Source organism: Zalophus californianus, chromosome 14, assembly GCF_009762305.2.
Source record: "Zalophus californianus isolate mZalCal1 chromosome 14, mZalCal1.pri.v2, whole genome shotgun sequence".
Classification (NCBI taxonomy): Eukaryota; Metazoa; Chordata; class Mammalia; order Carnivora; family Otariidae; genus Zalophus; species Zalophus californianus.
In genome coordinates this window covers 11,558,834-11,571,991 of record NC_045608.1, presented here as the reverse complement: position 1 = coordinate 11,571,991, position 13,158 = coordinate 11,558,834, and the positions used below count along the sequence as shown (strand labels likewise).

The 13,158-nt window shown below is 47.7% G+C and overlaps 1 protein-coding gene across 3 annotated transcripts in view; it reads left to right on the top strand.

The window, feature by feature from the left end:
* Positions 1 to 6,867, top strand: part of TBX5 (T-box transcription factor 5) — a 67,698-nt gene extending 60,831 nt beyond the window's left edge. For all 3 annotated transcript variants that reach the window (XR_003516753.1, XR_003516754.1, XR_003516752.2), the window contains exon 10: positions 6,733 to 6,867. The gene's annotated coding sequence lies outside the window, so the exon portion shown is untranslated. The remainder of the gene's footprint in view (positions 1 to 6,732) is intronic.
* The last annotated feature ends 6,291 nt before the right edge of the window (positions 6,868 to 13,158 follow it).

Sequence of the window (13,158 nt, the reverse complement as noted above, 5' to 3'; positions counted from 1 at the left end):
GATGTTTAGACCAGGCTGCGTATGGTGTGTATGTAAGTCATAGACAAGCCTTTTCTTAAGGAGTTTTCTCTGCCTGGCTTCCAGCTGAGCAAGTAAGAGATATGGAGATATATAGTCAGAGATTTACTGCAGGGGATTGGCTCGTGTGGTTGTGGGGGCTGGTAGGTGAGTCTGAAATCCATAGGGTAGGCTATTAGGAAGGGCAGTGCCTTGGTCTGCTTGGCCGTGGGAACAAAACATCACAGACAGGACAGCTAACCAACAGAAATTGATTTCCTCACAGTTCCGGCAGCTGGGAAGTCCAAGATCAAGGTGCCCTCAGGGTTGGTTTCTGAGCAGAGCTCTCTTTCTGGCTGATAGATGGCCACCTTCTTGCCATGTCCTCACCTGGCCTTTCCTGTGTGCACATGGAGGGAGGGAGGGAAAGACAGGAAGACTGAGCTCTGGTGTCTCTGTCTTAGAAAGACACCAGTCCTACAGGACTAGGCCCAGGAGTCAGGCCCGGGCGCTCACAGCACCTGCTTAGACCCACCAAAACCACACACCACGAAGGAGAGAGAAACCCCACCAAAACCCTGGGGTGCCCTCTTCAAAAAAAAGGAGAAATGGATGCAAGGAGGTCGAAAAATATTCAATACCCATCACATGAGGAATCCAGAACAAATCCAGTTTTGGGCAGGTGTTCGCCCCACCTCTGCCTCTAAAGAGTCCCACGGCCTTGAACAAGCCCCTGCCGCCTTCCCTTCCTGTCTCACTGCTCTCTCTCTCTCTCTCACCCAAACAGACCACTGCTCCCAAATCCTTGTTTCAGGGTCTGCGTTGAGGAAATCCTGAAGTAAGAGAGTAGAACTGCTAATCCAACGGCTCCCTACCACTTTAGACCAGAGAGTAGGAGTGCCTGACCCAAGGAAGTCTCATTGTTTCTGTCTCTGTCTTTCCCAGAGAAAGAATCTTTTTATTTTATTTTATTTTATTATTTATTTTTTAAACATGGGGCTTGAACTCGCAACCCTGAGATCAAGACCAGGGCCGAGAGCAAGAGTCAGACACTTAACTGACTGAGTCACCCAGGTGCCCCACCAGAGAGAGAATCTTGAGTGGAGAAATGAACAGGTGGACACTGCTGGTGCTCACTTACTCTGGGCCCTAACTAAACTCTCTTTTAGTTACTTCCACCTGCATCCCCAACGATTGTTCCTTTCTTCTAATTGTGGTTCTCCAGTCTTCCCTTCACTTCCGTGAGTTCCCTTTCAAAGCTGTCACCCACAGTCGTATAGGTTGAGCATGACACAACCCTCAGAGCATAGCTTTCACAATGACAGTCTCTCTGAATGGTGCCTCTCGGAATTGTGGCAGTGCACAGCCTGCCCAACTGTTCATGGCAGCTCTGTACTGCCAATATTCTCAATAATTCTTTTCTTTAACATTGTGCCATAGCTGATAGAAATCTTGATAAGGAAATCACTTAGAGATGTTCTGCTCCAGCCCTCTGCCTTCAGATAAGTCAGTGTCTAAACCATGGGCATGAGATAGTTGCAATATAGTTGAATCCTACTGAAACACAACTCAGGTATTCTTCAGGTTGAACTTTGTCCCTAAAACAAAAGTCCAGAGGAGAAAAAAAGTCAGCTATCACAAGGGAAGCTTGGGGCCGAAGAGCTGACTTGGCTTTCTCAATACCAATTGTATACAGGGGGTGAAGCTTATTTTCCTGTTATGTTTATATGCTTGAAGTAACTCAACCAGCTGAAAGCCCAGCCATTGGCAGTGGCCTTGTCCAACTCTCTCTGCTACCTGCCTCTTTTCCCTAGGGAAAAATGCAGTGGAAGGGAAAGGAGAGAGAAAGGAGAGAAAGAGTGAGAGGTCAGGAAAACTTTTACATTGCTCTAATTTCTGAAACATAAAAGCTATTCTTTTAGAGTAAATCCATTTTTTCCCTGTGGCATTAAGGACAGAGAAATTCCTATGAAAATAATTTGTCAAGTCCCGACTGATCAAAGATACATATGAAAGGACCCCACTTTTTTTCTTCCCAAAGCAAAAACCAGCCCCCATCGCAGCTCAGAATGAATTGGCAATTCATTTACTGACTGTCAGATAAAGTAGCACGATCCCCATCACATCTTTAACTGGGACGGGACCAGAAGGAAGCAATTCTATGCCCACTGAGTATACAAGCTGGGGGTATGTTAGTGATTAAGGGATCCTGGCCTGGGGGAGGCAGAGAGATATGACTCAGATTCACAAATGCACCATAAATCTCCCTCTTTTATTCAAAATGTGTGTTTTATAGTCGTTTCCTGGCCAATTGCTGCCTTGAATAAATATATAACATATCTGGACTTAGCGTTCAGGCCTAGAGCTGGGGTTTGTCTTGAGGGCCAAGTATTCTTGATATTTTCAAGAGCTAACAAAAAGCGAATAATGAAGCTCTCCTTTCTTCCTGACTCACCAGCCGCATTCTACATGGAAAACAAAAGTCGAGGTTGGTGCTAACCGGGCCAACAGAGAGCAAGCAACGCCTGGTCTGTTGAGCTAATGTCTCGGATTCTTCAAATAGGCTGCTGGTCCACCTTCTTACCTGGCGCCCTCAACCAGGCACCCACCCATGAAGCTGCAACCTCTGATGGTCATTGACTGCATTTGCTTGGATCCACGAATTCACATACTGGCCAAAGAACTTGACTTAAAGCATCAAGGGTTTACCAACAGAACAAAACAAAAAAGAACATGGGGGATTTCTGTTTGTTCCTGAATCGCCGGGTCCCCTGACTTGCATCCCATTGCATCGAGGCTGCCACCTGCAGAGGTGGGAAAACCAGAAGACCAATGACCTTACCCACCCTTTCCCTCCCTCTTGCCATCAACCTCAGTTGAGCTTAGACCCTGCCCCAGAGAGCTTCCACAGCCCTGTGGATTGAGGGCTGATTGTGTGCTGAGCCTTCTACATGATGATCAAGCACAGGCCCCAGACTTGCTTTTGAGCTTTTTAGAAGTTATGAGATTTCTGATATAGTCTTATGAGGTGTGCGGGGACTGTTCTGATCCCCAATTTACAGGTGAGCAAATGGAGGCTCAGAGAGGTGGTCACTCATTCAAGGCTTCATTGCTGAAATAGACAAACACTTCCACTTTCTCCATTCACGATGCGAAGTGCTCTCCAAGTGCCCAAGTACAAAGCCCAAATGGCAAGGTCCCTGCCTTCAAACGTATCTCGGGCCAGTGTGACATTAAATGTCTTGTGTCTGGATTCCTGAGAGTTAGCTCAGGGCCTGGCAGGAAGTGGGTGCTCAGAGACTTTCGGCCAAATTCCCCAACTCCCCACAGGCTGGCTGATCTAAGTTGGAGAGAATGTTAATCTTGATATATATGCAGAGGCCAATGAATACTCTCTCATTTCTCAGAGAAAGTTGCACATAAGAACACTCGGGGGTCAGGGAAGATATTTGGGGGAAGGAAGGGCTTCTTGTATGGTCTTCGTGTTACAATATCAAGTCAGGAGCCTGGGGCTGAGTGAGGCTCCAAGGACGAGAATGAAAGTGTAGGGGGGCACTCTACCTGGGCAGAGCTGCTTCGGGCTGCCCAGGATGGAGCCCCTCCTCTGTCTCTTCTCCACCAAGCTGAATCTGGTGAACTTCATCAGCTTCCTGCGCTGTGGTTTCTTTACTTATAAAATATTGATAAGTGGATTGTTTGTGAATTAAACTGGTGAAGGAGAAGGAAGGATCTATTTGTACAGCACCAAACATAAAAAGCACTCAGAAAACAGCACTGATTAAGCTTGCCTGGTTCCATTAAAGAATCTCGGGCCACAACATACATGCAATTCACAGATGATAATTAATAAGGTGATAAAGCCAAGCGTCATGAGCACAGATCAATGGACTCTGTTTCGTCCCATGTGGCAGACTGTATTTTTCCCAAAGTGGCCATAGCAACAATTTTATCCCTCATGGTCTTCTAGAACCATGATGCTTTTCCCGTCAAGAGATGGAGTCTGATTTTCCTCTTGATTATGAGCTGGACGTGGCGGCTTACTTTGGGCAAATAGACTGTGGCGGTGTTGATGCTCCCTAGCACAAAGGTCAGGTCAAGGGTGGGGGAAAGGGAGTGACCTCCTCAGTGGGAAAACCTTCCAAGGCGAGGTCATGGACAGTGAGACCACTTCTGCCTTACTTGCCCCTACAATGGGACGCTCACTCTTGAGCCCCAGTGGCCATGCTGTGAAGATACTTAAACTAGCCTACCGGGGGAGCCCACAAGGAAAAGTCTATATGGAGGGAAGCTGAAGCCTCCAGCCTGCTAGCACATGAACGCAGAGCCTGCAGCTCATTCTGCTCCCGGCTCCTGCCCTGTACTGTCTGAATCACCGACCCACAGAATCCAGGAGCATCGGAAAAGTGTCGTCTTAATGCCACTACATTTTCGGGTATTTTGCTTCTCATCTTTCAGAACTAGAACATCCTGTGTAGTTAATAGAAATGTATTTGGCTCTGAACTTCCTAGCTGCCAGAACAAGGAGAGAATTATAGTTGGTTACAATAGTCCGAGAGTTTGCACAAGACAAACCAATCGACATGTTTGCTAAAAACCAGGAGAGAGTTTTCCTTTGGGTTCTTGTAAAGACGATGTAGCGCTACGTGACTTTGGGTGATGTTCTTGAGGATACCATCATGTTAAGCCCGACAGCGAATATTATAGGACTGTTTCTCCTGGATTCTCTTGATGGGCTACAAAACCCCAAATCGCAATCTGGGAAAATCAAGTGGTCCAGAGGCCAAACCAAGGTCTCTGCAGGTCTGGCTTAATCGAAGGGGATATTTTCTAGATGTCAATAAGCAACTGAGGCCATGCCTTTATCACCAGCACCCACAGCAAACCCTGGCACAGAGACGATGCTTCAAAAGTATTTGTTGAATGAATACAGAATAAATGGCTGTACATTAATTCAGACAATCCTCATCAACATGATTTCTTATAACAGACGCGTGCAAGGAATACCCTGGTTAAAGTGCTAAGGAGTCAGCTGTGGAATCGAGAGAAATCTAGGTTCCAATCCCATGGATGTCTCTGATTGGCTGTGACTGTAGGAGAGTTTCTCAATGTCTCTGGCTCTGATTTCCTTGCCTCTGGGACAGGGAGGAGACCAGCACTCATTTCCCAGTGTAGTAGGGACCACGGTGAGTTTTTAAAGGGTCCTGGGGGCAGAGTTGAGGTTGGTTGGAGCTACAGACCTTTCCCTTTTGCTCACTCTCTCCTTCCTACGTTTCACACTCCCCCAGCCACTTGAGAACAACAAGCTTTGGTTTCAAGTGGTTCCCCTGGGAATGGGGCCCCAGGTAGGGAGCCAGGGCGGGACCATCTCCCCAGCACTCAGAGCTGATCTAAAAACAGGCGTGGGGGCGGGGGGTGACCTCCTCACTCTGCTCTTTGGGAAAGCAGGCCAGCCAGGGCACCCGGTCCTAAATGCCTCCCTTTCTCCCCTCCCCCCGCACCCCCATGTCAGGCTTCTCCTCTCGAGGAGGGAACTGTAAGTACTTTAGACAACAGGCTGATAGCGTCAAAGAGATGGATGGGACAGGCAGCTTATCTCGCTTAAAGAGACATGACCGGCTGGGCCTGTGGCTCCCCCACCCCTCCTCTTCCTTCCCAGCCTGTGAATTTAATTTTCTTTTGGACACATACACCCAAGCACAGACGCACACAGACCTGGGAAGCTTCTTTCTGCTTCTCGCGGCCGCTTACCTTGTCTTCCTTCCTCTTGTTCACTGTGCTCATTGCCTATAAAACTCAGATTGCAACCAGGATACAGATTGTGTCCCCCTAAGGAGACTGGCTCTGGAAATTTCAGGTGGGGAGAGGCAGGATGAGGGAGGTATCCTCCCCTCCCCTCGGCCGAATGAACTTTAAAACAAAACAAAAAAAAAAAAAAGAAGGAAAGAAAGAAGAAAACCAGAAAGAACTCGGCTCCTCCTTACCCACCTTCCTACTCCCGATCTTTAGGCTCACATTCTAGATTCTGGATTCTAGAATTGTATTCCTAGGCGTGACAGCATGCCTGAACTTCGGGGCTGCGGGCAGCAGTGTGAAAAGTGGAGGTGCTCGGGGGTGTGGCCCCAAGTCTGAATCCAGACACACAGGGACAAGAATAGCATGTTTGCCGCAAGATGGTCCCAGAAAATTAGAGATTGTGAATCAGTGCCGGCACTCTGGAGCATTGTCAACTCCAAGAAAAAAAATGTGCACCCCTTCTAATATAGCCAATTTCCTTCGGGGTCCCTACCCCAGAGCAGTTGTTCTCAACCAGGCATGATTTCGCTCCCCGGAATTTAGCCATGTCTGGAGACATTTTTTAAAGATTATTTATTTATTTACTTATTTGAGAGAGAGAGAGCACGAGCAGGGGGGAAGGACAGAGGGAGAGGGAGAAGCAGACTCCCCGCTGAGCAGGGAGCTGGACACGGGATTTGATCCCCGGACCCCGGGATCATGACCCAAGCCCAAGGCAGAGGTTTAACCGACTGAGCCACCCAGGTGCCTCCGTAGACATTTTTTTTTTTTAACTGACAAACAATTGATACACAATATCCTGTCAGTTTCAGGCATACAACAGGGTGATTCAGTATTTTTATACCTTACAAAATTACCCCCATGATAAGTGTAGGTACTATCTGTTAGCACGCGGAGTTATCACGGTATTATTGACTCTATTCCCTATGCTCTACCCTACAGGCCCGTGACTTGTTTGCTTTATAACTGGAAGGTTGTACCACTTAATCCCCTTTCCCTATGTCTGGAGACATTTTTGGTTGTCGTGATGTCCGTGTGGGATGCTCCTTACCATCGTATAGTGCCCAGGACGGCCCTCCACGGAAAGGGATTATCCAGCCCCGAATGTCAACAGTGGCCATGTTGAGAGACACCCCATCCTCGGGAAATCCCAGCGCAGATGCCCCAGGAAGAATGTACAAAGAAGGACTCAGCAGACATTTTTTTTTTTTTAACAGAAAAGACTTGGAAACAGCTTAATATGCATGACTAGGAGCCTGACTCCATGAGTAACTTTTGACCCTGGCTGCAAGCTGAAATCACTAGGAATTCTAACATCTCATGCCTCGAGCCCGCTCTCAGAGTTCATTTAATTTGTGCACAGGGGGACCCAGGCATCCCTATTTTATGAGGGACCCTCCTAACACCTACACCTTGGTGTTTTAATATGCAGTCGGAGTGGGATAAACTAGGTTCTATCTACCTTCAGGAATGCTGTGTAGCGTGAAAAAAACCAGGTTGATCTGTGTGCACCTATATGGCAAGATATCCAGACACATCATTGAATGGAAGAAACCAGGTGCAGAATCATATATTCGAGGGGATGACATTTGGAAAAGACAAAACAAATCAACCTACCCCACTGGAAAAGTCTGAATACCGATAGCTATACAGGCAAATTAGCTACCTAATGCATGAGGTACAGTGCATCAAGCTTATAATGTAAAATGGGTTCTAGAAAGATATTACACCCCCCACCATGCTGTCAGTGGTTACTTCCTGGGAGATGTTGAGGGGACCAAGATGGGGCTGGGGTCTTTGTGACCTTATCAGCAAGGTGAATTTTTTAAGCCAGGAGTGCTTATTCATGATTTTATAAGTAAAACTTACAGTAGGAATACAGGAGACAATTGGGGATATAGTCAGTTAAAGTCCAGGTGAGGTGGGACATTGCCTGGGGGCACCGGGGCCTTCTCTGCTGAGGCCTGGGCTTATTTATGTATTTAATATCTGGAGGCAGCGACTTCTTGCTCACTTCCCTCCCACAGCCCAGCTTTGGGGCTGCTCTGAGCCTCCATGTGTGTCCCGAGCGATGGGCAGCTGATTGGAGCAGAGGTTGACAGCCGCTCGTTTCATTAATAAGTGTCATGTCCAGGGAGCTTAAAGCGCCAGATTTCTCTCTCTCTCTCTCTTTCTTGCCAGAAGGCTCCTGTCAGTGATCAAAGCTGTTCTATGTCTCTGGGCAAGCTGGGGGAAGAGCAGAGGAGGCTGTCCCACCACCAGGCAGCCCCACCTGGACCGGAGAAAGGAGAGGGGGAAGGCTGGGAGCAGGAAGGACAGGCGGGGGAATGTCTAGGGAGTCTTTCCACCTGCATCTGCTCAGTTACTTTCCATTTGTTGCACACCTTTTTATGCACCATGTCCTGTGTCAGGCGGTGACAAGCTCACTTGGGCAGCATGGGGGATTCCCGGACAGTAAATGCAAAGGTGGGGACAGAAGGAGGGGATGCAGCCAGAGAAAGCAAGAGGTCAGAATCTCCTTTGTCTTCATGCTCATTCCCTTCCCATCTCTGATTCCTCCCTGCTACGTTCCTCTAGCGGCAGCCCAAATAGCCACACCCACTCAGCGCTCGGTGTTGCCCTATTATCTGATATGTGCCCACAGGTGCCCTCAAATTGTTTCAGGTGTGGCTGTCTTGTCCCTCTGAGATCGGATGCCCACCCACCTTTGAGGCCTCTCAGGCAGATCCCATCAGTTCCTGCCCTCATGATGTCCTTTCTGCCTTGCCCCCGATCAAGGCAGCAACATGCCCATGGCAATCCCATTCCTCTCATTTGGTCAAGTACTTGCTTGTAGTCAGAAATGGCCAGGTGAGGGGCACCTGGGTGGTGCAGTTGGTTGAGCATCTGACTCTTGGTTTTGGCTCACGTTGTGAGCTCAGGGTCATGAGATGGAGCCCTGTGTGTCAGGCTCCACACTCAGCAGGGAAGTCTGCTTGAGACTCTTTTCCCCTCTCCCTCTGCCCCTCCCCACCATGCTCTCTGTCTCTCTCACTCTTTCTTTAAAAAATAAACAAATCTTTAAAAAAAAGAAAAAGAAAAGAAATGGCCGTGTGATTCATGGCCAAAGAATCATGAGGAATCCTGTTGTGAGGGCCTTCTAGGAAAAATTCTTTTTGTTAAAAGGGAGCACCTTTTTGTTGGCCCTTCTCTCCTGGGTTTGGACACTGGAGTGAAGTGCGATATTGGTGCTCTGGCAGCTATCATGTGACCATGAGACAACAAGGATAAGATTGGAAGCCAACATGTTAAATATAGTGAAGAGAAAAGATTAAAAAAAAATCTGCACTTCGATAAATTTCTTGAGCAGCTGCAGCAACAGATAGGAAATTTTTACCCTCAGACTTTTGTTAAGTGACATATTAACATACAATATATTTTAATATTGTTATGGTTTATTTGACTATTACTTATTTTTTAAAGATTTATTTATTCATTTTTGAAGGAGAGAGAGAGAGACAGGTAGAGGCAGAGAGGGAGAGAGCAGGGGACAGGGCAGAGGGAGACAATATACAAGCAGATTCCCACTGAGTGCAGAGCCCAATGTGGGGCTCAGTCCTGTGACCCATGAGATCAGAACCTGAGCTGAAACTAAGAGTTGGACGCTTAACCAACTGAGCCACCCAGGTGCCCCTTGACTGTTACTTATAACAGAACACATCCTAAATGACGGATCGTGACAAGGAGGATGGGAGGTCCAGAGACCATCTCATTCAATCCCCACTTTGGACAGATGACAAAACTGAAGCTCAGAGAGGGAAGGGGCTGGTGCAAGGTCGCACAGAAAGTCACTGGCAGAGCTGAAGGCAGGAGCTTCTGCCTTGATGGTCCAAATGGGAACCTAGGATATCCTAGTCTGGCACTCCTGTCTGTGATTCCATGGGAAGGTCTCAGTGGATGACAGAAACTCATGAAATGTACATTTTCATTCCATTTCCCATTTACAGAGATGTCAGGCACATTAGGGAAGAAGCCAGAGAGGTCTCAGATTTCTTGTTGCCATTGACATAAAGGAAATAAAAAGTCCTTTAAAAAACCCAAGTATATTAGCTCAGGCCTTTGGGCTAGGGTTTTATAAACATCAGACCTGGCTATAAAGGCATCAGTTGGCAAAGAAGGAAGTGTGGTCATATACTGATCCATCCATCCATCTGCCTACCCACTCACCTGACCACCAATCCATCCATCCATCCATCTATTCATCCACCTACCTGCCAATCCATCTATCCATCCATCCATCCATCCATCATCCATCCATCCATCCATCCATCCATCCATCCATCCATCCATCCATTCATCCACCTATCTGCCTATCCATCCATCCATCCGTCATCCATCCATCCATCCATCCGTCATCCATCCATCCATCCATCCATCCATCCATCCGTCATCCATCCATCCATCTGTCATCCATCCATCCATCCATCCATCCATCCGTCATCCATCCATCCATCCATCCATCCATCATCCATCCATCCATCCATTCATCCACTTATCTGCCTATCCATCCATCCATCCATCCATCCATCCATCCATCCATCCATCCAATCATTCATTAAAAAAATACTTACTAGGGATGCCTGTGTGGCTCAGTCAGTTAGGCATCTGCCTTCAGCTTAGGTGATGATCACAAGGTTCCTAGATCAAGCCCTGCATAGGGCTCCCTGCTTGGCAGGGAGTCTGTTTCTCCCTCTCCCTCTGCCTTTCCCCCTGGCTCATACGCTCTCCCTCTCTCTCTCTCTCAAATAAATAAATAAAATCTTTAAGAAAAATACTTACCAAGTATCACTTTGTGCCAGGCACTGTGCCAGACACTAGGGGTGAATGATGAGTGGAGGACTAGAGCACTACACCAACTGCTATGACTACCATTTGTTGAATGCTAATTTTATGCTAAGCTCATCTGTATTAGTCTGGATCCTTTGGGAAGACACTAAGATGAGACAGAGCCTTCAAGAGGTTTATTGAGGGAAACATCTTAGAGGGCAAATGCGGAGGGAGATGGAGGAAGCTGAAGAGCCATTAGATCTGATGCAGGTCTGTCCCCTGTGAAGGAGGGGGAAGGCAGGCAGGAAGGAAGGAAGGAAGGAAGGAAAGAAGGAAGGAAGGAAGGAAGGAAGGGAGGGAGGGAGGGAGGAGAAGGGAAGAAGGGAGGGAAGAAGGTTGGGTAGGAAGAGCCTCAGACTGCAGTGTAGTCCTAAGGAAGGTTCAGCGAGGCCAATGGCAAGTCCTTATGCCAAAGTCATCCGTCGGAGAAATCCCATGTCTCCCGGGAACACACCCATCTTAGTATCCCTGCTGTGCTGAGTCCTTGGGTAGAAGCAGCCCAAGGAAAGTGTGGCCCAACCTGGGTGATGGATTTCAAACTGCAGCAACTGGAGCACTTGGTCCACTACTCCTCCCATAGCTGGGGGGTCCTGTGAGGTACGTTTCCTGGCTGGTACAGCATCCTTGTATTCAATTCTCCCATCAGCCCTGTGGAGTGGCCACCTAAACTGATTCAGTCAGAATGCATTTAGCTGCCCTAAAGAAAATTTGTGTCCCACAGCAGTCTAAGGTGGGCAGTACCAGGGCTGATGAATTCCGTGATGCCAGTCCAATGAAAGCCCCAGCCCCCTTCTTGCTCTGCTGTCCTGAGCCTTCTGATAAGCTCTCCCCATGGGTGTCAGCTGACTTCTGCAGTTCCAGCTCCTACAATCAGGTCTAGTAGTGTTCAAGGGCAATGGAGGGGCTGCATTTCTGTGTCTATTTCCTAGAAGCCCCTGACACACACACCTTCTCAAAGGCTGCATGCAAGAAGAATGGGATTACTATGGGATTTTCATAATAGGTTTTAGTCTATTATGGACACAGCCCAGGGGTGGCACCTGCCTCTGTTGAAGCACAGAGTCACTTTGAGGAGGATGGAGTCAACAAGATCATAGTTCCGTCAGCAAAATGGAAAAGGAACACGTGTATGTTGGATGTGTGTCCCAGGTTGGGTTCTCTGAGAAGCAGACCTGGAGGTGGAGTTCAGTGCACTAGGGGCTTATTAGGGAGTGCTCTTGGGATTGACAGTTGTGGGCAGGAAGCAGAATGGGCAGAGGGAGGAGCGGGGCTGGGATGAAGTATTTAAAAAATTTTTTTAAATTTCATTTTAATTCCAGTAGAATTAACATGCAGTGTTATATTAGTTGCAGGTGGACAATATGATGATTCAACAATTCTATACATCACCCAGTGCTCTGCGATGAAGTCTTAAAGAAGGTTGTAGCCGACCCCACAGCAAGCCTGGTCTTATTCGTTACAAATTTAGCAGCTTAAAATAGCAAACATTTAGTATCTCACAGTTCCTGCAGGTAAAGAGTCCAGGCATAGCCTCACTGGTCCTCTGATGCAGGCTGAAGTGCCAGACAGGGCTATGGTCTCAGCTGAAGGCTCAAGTGGGGAACAATCTATTTCTAAGCCCATGTGGCTGTTGGCAGAATTCAGTTTCTTACAGGTTGTAGGACTGATGACCGTGGTTTCTTGTTGGCTGTTGGCAGAGGGCCACTTTGGTTCTTTGCCATGTGGCTGGCCGCTTCCTTCATCAAAGCCAACAAGGGACAGAGTCTGATAGCAAGACAGACATGACAGTCTTATATGATATAATCACAGAAGTGACATTCCCTCCCCTTTGCCATGTTCATTTGTTAGAGGCAAGTTACCGGTTCTTCGTGCTTTCACGGGGAGGGGATTATGTGAGGACGCAAGAATCAAGAGGCAGGGACAATCGGGGGCCATCTAAGAGTCTGTCTGGGATGACCCTTCAGAGTTGTCCCAAGTTGTGTCAAGGGCGTCAGGCCTTTATGCCTCCTCATCCACATCGTTGGATGTGATCTGTCTCGGGAAAGGCTAGTGACCTTGGATGAGATGGGTTTCTGTCGACAAGGCAAAGTCTGACAACTGAGGATTATCAGCTGACAAACGTTCCAGTGGATGGGGAGGGTCTAGGAGCCACAGTGACCACAACAGTATGCAGGCACCAGCACTTGCTACAAATACTATCCCTATTTGCCGATGAGCAAGTGAAGGTTAACCTTGCCCAAGTCCACATATTAGGATGGGATTAAGCCATATTCCAACCCAAGTCAGCCTGACTCCAGGGATGCCATGCTTAACTACTGCTGTATGATTCCCTGAATTAATTCAAAACCTAATTGTTCGGCAGACTAATAGCCCAATTTGCAGTAAACTAGGTGTAATCCCAATGGTTGATGTTCCTTGCTGCCAGATATACTCCTCATCACAGCCACTGTGGCATTTACAAGTAAAGACAAATTACAGAAGGTGACGCATAAGTAGGCCACC